The following is a 9,620-nucleotide window of genomic DNA, read 5'->3' as shown; positions in this document are numbered from 1 at the left end:
AGTCACATTAACTTGGCTGTATACAGCCAAGTTAGTCTGGCTTTTTTTTCAGTGCATGTGCGCTTCTTATGATGTTCATGGGCTGTATACAGCCAAGTTAATCTGACTTCATGTTCATACCTTTGGAGACATTCCACAGCATCCAATGTCTGGCCGTATGATGTTTATGTTACTTGTAACGTTTACAGTGCCACAATATTAAAACATGCTTGTGCTGCTGAAAACCTTCGAAAACACTTCATGTATTCTTACTTAACTAAGTGGTTGCCTCATGCATGCATCCACTAATGAATAAAGACAAAAAGGTGTATATGAAAGTTGAATACTCTTTTAATTTGTGCGTCTTGCATATACAACCTTTCAGTATGTTAAAACTCCCAGCGTCGAGTGTTTGTAGCTTATCACGCGTAGCTTCCTCGGCGTATACAAGCACGAGCTCATTCAATGTCAATGCTCCCTAAAGAGCATGGTGTGCGCGCTCGCGCCAGAGGGACATTATAGGGTGGGTGATTTTAATGCGTACAGATGTAAAAAGGATGACCAGTATACACGAGTAACATCATCACTTTATGTGTATCGGGCTCAACGGACATCAGATCGCATGATAATTAATAACCTGTAGACTAATTAACTTAAACTTTCGGGGTTTCATTTAACAATTTTATACGTTTTGTATTCATTGCAGCGTTGAGAGCAATTAAAGTTAGAGACTAACCTAATCTGAAGATTTTGAATGAATGCAAAGTGCTTTGCAATATCAAGAGATCAGTTTCCGCGTTTTTGACACGCAATTCCGAAGCTATAAACTAAAACGCCACAAGCCCTCTAGATTGTGCATAAAAATGTGACATACACTTTTCTGGTACCCTGTTACCCTCTCAGCAGTATGCCATCGGCATATCCACCAAAGATGCGCTGGCCAGTTAAATACGAAGAAACCGAAACGACTGTGTCACCCCTCATAGGCATCATTGAGGACAGAGCTTTCTTACTGTGTATTTACTTTTAGAATCGCGCGACAAAATCAGAAAACTGATCTATTAATATATCAAAACTCTTGGCTTTATGCAAATTGTTTAAATTTATTTTGGCTCTGACATTGACTGCCGTTAAAACCTGCAGCTGCAATATGACCTACGAAAGTGTTAAATTAATTCGCATGTTTAGGTTAATTAGCCCACTGATCAAGACCGTAATCCTCTAATACAATGTCTGCCGAGCGCCATACCCGAGCAGCTTGGAGTATACCAGGTATTTCAGCGAAGACTGAAAAAATTCCTAAAATGTGTGTATTCGAAGTACAAAGATCATATTCTCGGGACTGCATTACTCGTGGTGGCGGACGTCAGAAATGCGCGATACCTAACAAATTAGGCTGTTAATTATTAAAAAAAAACGAATTAACATTTTCATTAGTAAAAAGACATATGGTTCCAACCAGAAACTTGCTGAGCGTCATCAAAAAGCACAAAATTCGTAATTTTCAGAAAGGCTTTGAACGCGTGAAAAGCGTAGTGGTGCGCTGAAGTTACCACTCGTGCAGCAGATACACAGATAGCGGTCTGATAAGGCGCCCGAGCGATTCTTCCGTCTCTTCTCAGAGCCCTAGCCTTGTATCTGTTTCACGAGTGGTAACTTTAGCATACTACGCTTCCTACGTCCTGAATATTTCTGAAAATTACTGATTAAGTGGTTTTCGATGACGCTCAGCAAGGTTCTAGTTCGAGCCATATGTTTATTTTCACTTAATATAAAGTTAATTATTTATATGTAATGAAGTACCGCACTAACTAGTAAGTATCGCACATTTTCTGACGTCTGCCACCAAGTGTAATGCTGTCCCGAGAAAATTACTTTTACCTTGATTACACTAATTTTAGGAATTTTTGTCAGTCTTAGCTGAAACACCCGTTATATGTACTGGTTACCCAATCTTTAAAGGCCCAGGAGCGTTGGGCGATGCTCCTGGGCCTTGAAATCGAAACCCCTTAAAATAGGTGTTCCAAAACACAAGAAATATTAAATGCTTTTCTGTTGTACTTTGAATTAAACATTCCCTGGGCGGTCATGATTGCTGTGGTCCCTTCCACTGCATCTATGACGCGCAACAGTCGACTTTTCTCGATATAGAGGAAGAGCGCTTCGGCCTCTTTGAAACTCGGGCCCGAAAATACGATGCAAAGGGTAAGTGGTTTCTTCGCCTCCTAAAAAGAAACGAAACACAGCATTCTAGATATACAGTTCGCAGTCACCATGGTATACACCTGTATATCTATTTATAAAGGCAGAATTTTCTTGCTGACTCAAGTTCTTTTGTTATGTGATCAACACACGTCGGCCACATAAAGGAGCTCTGACTAGTACTCAATACTTAAATTTCGGCTGTTATTTTCTGCTGAGATGAGTGAATGCTTTCTGTTTGCTTTCATATAGGTATGTTTGTTGAAAAATAATTGCAGTTGTAATATGATGAAGTATCTATGCTGAAATCCCAATTATTAAAATATATTCGCATTTTAAAATATTATTTTGGTTCACGGTAAATGACTGTTAGACATCTGATTTCCTGTTAGAAATATTTCATTTATAAGCCTGTAGGTTTCTTTTTTGCTGCAAAAACTGTGAGATATTCTTGATGATGGTAAAAAAGGCCTTTGCATGGGGTGCCACTAGACCTACCAATGTCAAAAAGGATTTTCAGTAGTTACACCACAATCAAGCAACATTAAAGTGAGTTTTTTTTTTCTTCTTTTTTTATGTTATTATGGGAAGTCTAGGAAACTGGAAACTGCATGGGGGCCTTACACATATTTACAATTTTGTTCTAATGACCGAAGTACATTACCACTTATATATAATTTTGTGCAACGCATACAATGTTCTAGAATGAGGGCTTTTAAGTGAAAGCTTACCGAAGGCAAAGACATCTGTGAGTTGCACTATAGGCTGCTTAAGTACTCTTGCCAGGAGTTCCAGGGCACGTACGGCCTGAACGTCTGCAACAGAAACGCATAGTAAAACTGAGCCACATGTTACTCGTGCTAAATTAGAAACAAATACATTGCACGTCTTCATTCGAAACACGATAATGAAGGAGAGCAAGGATTTAAAAAGCCCATGGCATGTAAGTGAAACCGACGGATTCATCATTATTGTAAGAGTGCATTTTTTAATGAATGACCTTAAAAATAAGACTTCTTTTCCTCAAACATTCCTAAAGACAGTTGCAGGCGTGGCATCCAGCTGGTGCCCCGTGAGTGCAAGCGCATCCAGGGTGTGAGTGAAAGTAACTGAGACAGGCATCTAATTGCAAAACCTGCTCACATGTGCAGACATGGTGGTGACTAAGTGCCTTGCTTGCAACTATTTATGGGGAATCACTTCCTTCGCTTTGACTAATGTACGTATAGGTTGAGAAAGGTACAAATTCTTACATCTGCTCCAAAAGATAAACAAATGTGTTCGACGAAGACAGGCAGTGCTGTCCTTCAGAAATGACAATCTGTAAAACACTGAGCAAGCATCCATTTAATATTCGGTGATTTTCATGAACAGGAGGATATGCATTTGTTAGTACATGACATGGCGGGCTTCAACCACTTTGCAGCGACGTGTTTGGAAAAGCTGATAACACAAAGGAGCGTCTCATGTACTTAGCTTCGAAATATTTCAGATCTAGCTGGTGGGCGCTTATTGTGAAATGAATGCATGCTTGATGCTCCATAGTACGTTTAAGATTCAAGAACTTAACAAGGTGACTTCGATATTATACATTTTTGTAAACAAAATATACCTTCCAGGTACGCTTCATCCAAACATTTATATGCTAGATAAATTATCGTGCCAAAATATGGAATATTTTTAAATTAAGTGAACTCTTCTTTCTGTCCTCTGAGCTTTTTCTTTTTTTTAAATTGAAGTACTTACATTTACACTTAGCTTGCACCATTCGAGAAATGCGTGTGTAGCAGCACATGTGATGTAGGTCAATGGACATTACTCGCAGACTGTTATAAAACATTGCTTGGTCTTAGTTATTTTGAAGCAGCAGTGAAATTAACTGGATACATAGAAACCAGAACAAGCATGTCGAATGACTTTAACGGAAGAGGTACCTTCATTCAAAACTTTCCCTTGGAACAAATTTAAGTCCTGAATCCAGGAAAGCATTTCCTGTGACAGAATTATCCTGCACTATTCGCAAATCTTTAAATACATGCCTGCTCTTTGCACACAACACTCCTATTTTATGTAAATAAAAAAAAACTGCTTAGCACTTCCATCTGTGTCTAAGGGAACGATTAGTCCGCAATGCACATAAAAAAAAGTTATATTAAATGCAACCATTTGTACCGTAGCACTGCTGTGTTTTGTGTGACTATTCAGATTAAATCGATGGCCCACTATTTAATTTAAACAATAATATGTAAATTAAACTGCACCCATTCAATTTGCACAGTAATTTACACTATACAAGCTAACGGTAAAATAGGCAACATTTTAAAAAGTGCACAATAAAAACTGATGAGAAAAACTGTGTTTTGAAAATAGTACCCCAACAGATGGTGCGTTCTACAAAAACACACATCTGTTAACCTTAAGAGAAAAGAAATCCAACAGAGAAGGCACATCGTGTCAACACTAATCTGAACATCTGCGCATTTTTAAACATACACGGTAACATACCATCCTTCTGTTGGTATATGTTATGCTCAAAGCGGTATAGTACTGCTTTGAGCAGATCATACGTATGCCCTTTATTCCTATACACGAATCATCACTTACGTTTCTTGCGTCTTGCACCGGTTCCTGGCGGGTCAATTTCAAGTAAAGGCTTCAGGTCTTTTTTGGAGCCCCCTTGGTCTCTTCTTAGAGCAAGTTTCACAATCTTATGGAACGCCGCCTCGACCGCTTCATTCCCATCTTTCTTCAGAAGTTGCTTGAAATCCTCAAGCAACTGAAACATTGTGAGCGTTTGAATGAAACCCATGCATTTGTAAGAACAGTGAAATTCTTAATGTTTTTTTTCACCTCGTTATTAAATATCTTTTATTAGCCTACTAACACATTTGAAGCATTCTGTCGTGTCGCACGGCTACTGTAGAATCCTTTACTTCGTGCCCTCAATTTTTTTACACATGCGATGACAGACATAATCATGACCACTAACCTATGAGTATAAAAGTTGGAATTTGAAAATTAGACTGAGGACATGCATGTACCTTCAAATTACGCAAATGATTGGCTTCGTGAATATTTCGGCAATATGGAACTTGCGAACGTTAAAGAGATACTGCAACGAAATTTCGGCGCGTATTTTATGGTCTATATGTGTTCAAAGGAGCAGTATCACATCGAACACACCAATATCTTGTTAAAAAAGTCACGAAAAGGAAATTTGAAACGAATTAAACGATTTGCAAAGAGCACCTGGTGGACGTCGCTAACGCCTCGTTTGAAATGCCCGTCCAGGATCCTTGACAGCTAGTGACGGTGAGTGTCTCGCCTCCGGCCACGACGAGAGAAGAAGTGAAGGAAGAACTCCCGTCTTCCCGAGAATTACTTTTGTGTGTTCCAGATGTAGTTATTGTCCCCCTACAAGATTATAAAAGATTAACCCGTCACTCAAAATTCGTACAAAAGCAGCCGCTTCGGTGGCGGTAATGACTAGGCCATCCCCTCGACGTCAGCCTCGCCGCAGCTTTGCTCGTCCCGAGACGACCTACGTCACGATTGCGTCGGATGTCACATGCTCTAAGCTGGGCCTTCTCCGAGCGCTTGCTAGAGTGGGCCGTTTATAACAAAAAAACAGCCACCGGGCTCAAAATACAAATGTGCAATTGTCATTTACGGATATTGTGGATCATATTGAACTTATTTTTGAACACGACGGATATATTTCAAATTTCGTTGAAGTATCCCTTTAAAGGTTGCACTGTACTGCTGAAGTAGATCGCTAGTAGATATAATGCAGCTCCGAAATGTAAAAATGATCAACCTTGGTTTAGGCTAGTTACTTAAGGTAATATTAAAGGCAGAAACGTCATAATTAAAATGGTGTTTGACTGAACAAATTATGCAAAACATTAATTCTGAGAAGTAATTTCGTAGTATGCCATAAACCGTTAAGCGACAGATTGAGCCCATATTAACCTAAAAGGAATTTGCTGAAGCACTTTGTGCCCCTGATTTAAAGTTTTCACAAATGTTTTACGAACAAAAAGATAGGACGCAAACTAGCTGGTGATGCTTGAACATAACTTAGGACAAAACTGAGAGACTGGGGAAAAAAGAAGGACGACACAACACACAGCCCTTGAGTATTGTCATCCTTGTTGTTTTTTACAGCTTTGGGGTTAAATTTTACAGTATGTTATGTATGTTAAATTGTTTCAGTGGAAAAAAATTTCTATGTTCTTCAGAGAACAAGTTCGTAAAATTACAGCTTCTTACAAACAGAGCAGCTTTGTGTAAGCTGGTTCTCCTAAATAAAGCCCGTCTACAAATTGCGTACAAAAGAAACTACTCACCTATTCAATGTCCCTGAGATATGGATACTCTTCGATAGCTTCAGCAATGGATCACTTGCACAAATCTTTGACCCTTGCGGAACGCGTCAACTCAGGCCTGCAGCACATTTGCTACCTGTCGGGGTTCGATTTGATCCCCCCGTGACTAACCAGGCCTCATGCTGTGTGAGACTGTATTCGTCTTCTCCACTGGGAGCCAAGCTTTGGGACTGCATAAGGATTAAACAAGGACGATTATTGTAATTTTATTAAAAAAACACATGTGCGTTACACCGAGCTCTGAATCACCGACCAGTGTTGCGCCAACTTTGCCCCGCTATAACTCCATTGATGCAGCGGCGACAGCCGCCCTTGGTTGTTTCCCACGGCTGCCGAACTTTGGTCGGTTTGCGTACACACGGTCAGTCTCCAGCTTCCGTCTCTCATTTTTGAACTTTTGGTGGATGAGCATGACACATGAATTCTGGAGTATTAAGATTTATTTATTTATTTATTCAAAATATCTGAAAGGCCTGTCCGGCATTAAATCATCCATAAACTTTACAATGCAGGTAATACTGTACAAAAAAAACTCAAAAAGTGCCAATAGCAAATGATTTTTTATTCAAATTATGAAGTTTACTTTCATCAACATTAACAATAGCCCAGTGCAGCAGCTATTACATTTTCTTCCGAATTTTTTTTAATTCCAATAACATTTGCATACAATGAATAAAAAAATTCGCATAGAGCAGTCAACACACTAAATAAATTTACAAGACCCAATGCCCGTTAGTCAGCCATTTGAGCTTTCGAACAATCCTAACAGCCACATTTACAGCAGATAGACTCGGTCCATAGCAAAAAGAAAAAGAGGCAAGATCAGCTATATTCAATGCAAAACACCTTGAACAATGTTTACTATTCAGTCCTTCTAACAAATGCATTCCTTTACTTGGGTTAGTGCTCTAAACTGGTCTAGATCTTCTAATTATTTTTTATACTTCATAGCAATCACAGTAGCAAAAGAAAAACCCAGCTACTTGTTCGACTTTTTTTATTTGTTTTCCTATTATGTAACATTATAAAAGCTGAAAACGCGAGACTGGCACATAATCACGACTCCGCAAAACATTACGAAGTATGTACAGTTCGCCATACCTACTGCAAGGTAACATTTGCCCCGCACATCAAATCAAGAAACACCGTGCAGAGAAACCCATATCGTACCAAGAAACACCATATCAAGAAACACAAAATCTTATGTTCAAAATAAAATTATAGAAATTATATGGCTTGAAGCGAAGGGCTAATAATTGGGCTAGTCAGTAATTCATCGGATGAGGTCGAGAGGGACAAATACACTTCGCTGTGTTTCTGTCCCCCTCTTGTCCTCTTTTTTGTGCCGAATTTGCTGTCAAGCAAAGACAACTTAAGAACTGGTGCTGAGCACATTAACCAAATCGTTAAACAGCGACGACGCGAAAGCGATATACAGATTCGGATGAATGCTTAAACTTTGACGCAGAAAAGAAAAAAAACAGAAATCTCCGTTTCAGCTTTCCACCGATGAAGTGATTATGCTTACAGACTGTTTAGTTTCGACAGTTAGCGAGAAAAAAGGCGCCGGCGTAAAAGCGAAAAAGAAAACAGGAGCACTTTCGTCACTCCAAAGTAGTTTTAGCGGTTATGGCTTGATAGAGAAAACCGAAGCCAGCCAGCCGGTATATAACACTCGGAGTCGCTACCACCACATTTAAGCGTTAAACAAGTCGAATACTCTGTAAGCGGTATCAATATTCACTTCCTGGACACCTGGACACAAAGAATGTTCTACAAGCATGCTGCATAAATATTCTCACCTTTAATTGCGTCCACACGTGGAAGTGTCTCCGGTAGCAGTTGCGGCGATTCCAGCAATAACCGAAAGCAGCCATCTTTAATAAGAACGGGGATTGGCTACGACTTACGCCTACCCTTTCTAAAAAGATTTGCTGTAGTTTCGGTTTCGATATCTTGGGTGGGGGCTCGTTTGCATTTTTCTTGCTTCGCGTTTCAACAAATTTGTTTTTAATATATTGTTTTAAGTTAAAGCTTAGTTAAAGTTAAAGCGAAAGCTAAAAGAAGAAACTGTCTGTATGGCTATTCCACTTAAACTTTTAGTTTTACAGAGGTTTCGTTTTTTGGGGGTTTAAATGTTGCATTTTCTTTGTTTAAGTGGGGTAACACTCGTATAGCTAAACCGACGCCTTGTATTGCGGATTTTTTTTTACGCTTTCGCCTGCGTGATTTAATAACCATTTCATGTAAGGGATTGTACCAGTCTATATTCAATAATCCAAACGATTTTTATTTTCCGCGATAAAAACGATTTCACAGTGTTGGCAAGTGCCTCAAATCGCTTTGTTTAGTACAAAAAAAAAATCATAATAAACAGGGAACCCTAAATTTTTGTGATCTATCTGTTCTCTAAAATATAATAGAGATGCTTTTAAATATTATTTAGATCCTATTATCTCTCCCACATTTTCCGATATAAGTACACTGAAGAACAAATCATAAAGGTGAACGCCTGAACATATAAGCCACACCCATTGGTTCAGAAACTGTGAGTGCTTTCACAAGGTTCAGGTGCACTACCCGAATAGATACATATTTGTGTTATTTTATTGAACCATATTTTTGTTTCTTTAACATATTTAATCGTATTCATTGCTTTAGTTTTTTCTTTTTTTTTTTGTATTTCCTAAAACAGCACGCCGTAGAAAAGGTACCTCGAAATATTTGCTCCCAATCATACTGAAATGTTCGTTGTTTTTTCACGTAAATCAAATTTTAGTTGATGTAATATACAAATCAGTTTTCGGAAAAAAGACAATTATTTTTACAAGTTAATATTCCATTGCTCTGTTTTAGAAGTCGCGTTAAAATTTAAAATTCGTAAATTTGAATCTGCATTTTTTACTCTTATCAGATCAAAGTGAGCGAGGCTTTATTTTTTTTTTTTTATATCAGAAACAAGGAACATGCCATTTGAGCAATGGGAATCTATACCCAATCCTATAAGTACGCGTCTTAACTAAGTGAACTTGCATTACTCATTTATTTTAT

At 38.6% G+C, this 9,620-nt stretch overlaps 1 pseudogene; it reads right to left on the bottom strand.

Moving 5' to 3' along the window:
• Positions 1-1,895: 1,895 nt before the first annotated feature.
• LOC115308890 lies at positions 1,896-8,446 on the bottom strand (annotated as a pseudogene).
• Between the last annotated feature and the right edge of the window lie 1,174 nt (positions 8,447-9,620).

Source organism: Ixodes scapularis, unplaced genomic scaffold, assembly GCF_016920785.2.
Source record: "Ixodes scapularis isolate PalLabHiFi unplaced genomic scaffold, ASM1692078v2 PGA_scaffold41__6_contigs__length_2269736, whole genome shotgun sequence".
Taxonomy (NCBI): Eukaryota; Metazoa; Arthropoda; class Arachnida; order Ixodida; family Ixodidae; genus Ixodes; species Ixodes scapularis.
This window is presented reverse-complemented; position numbering and strand designations above follow the sequence as displayed.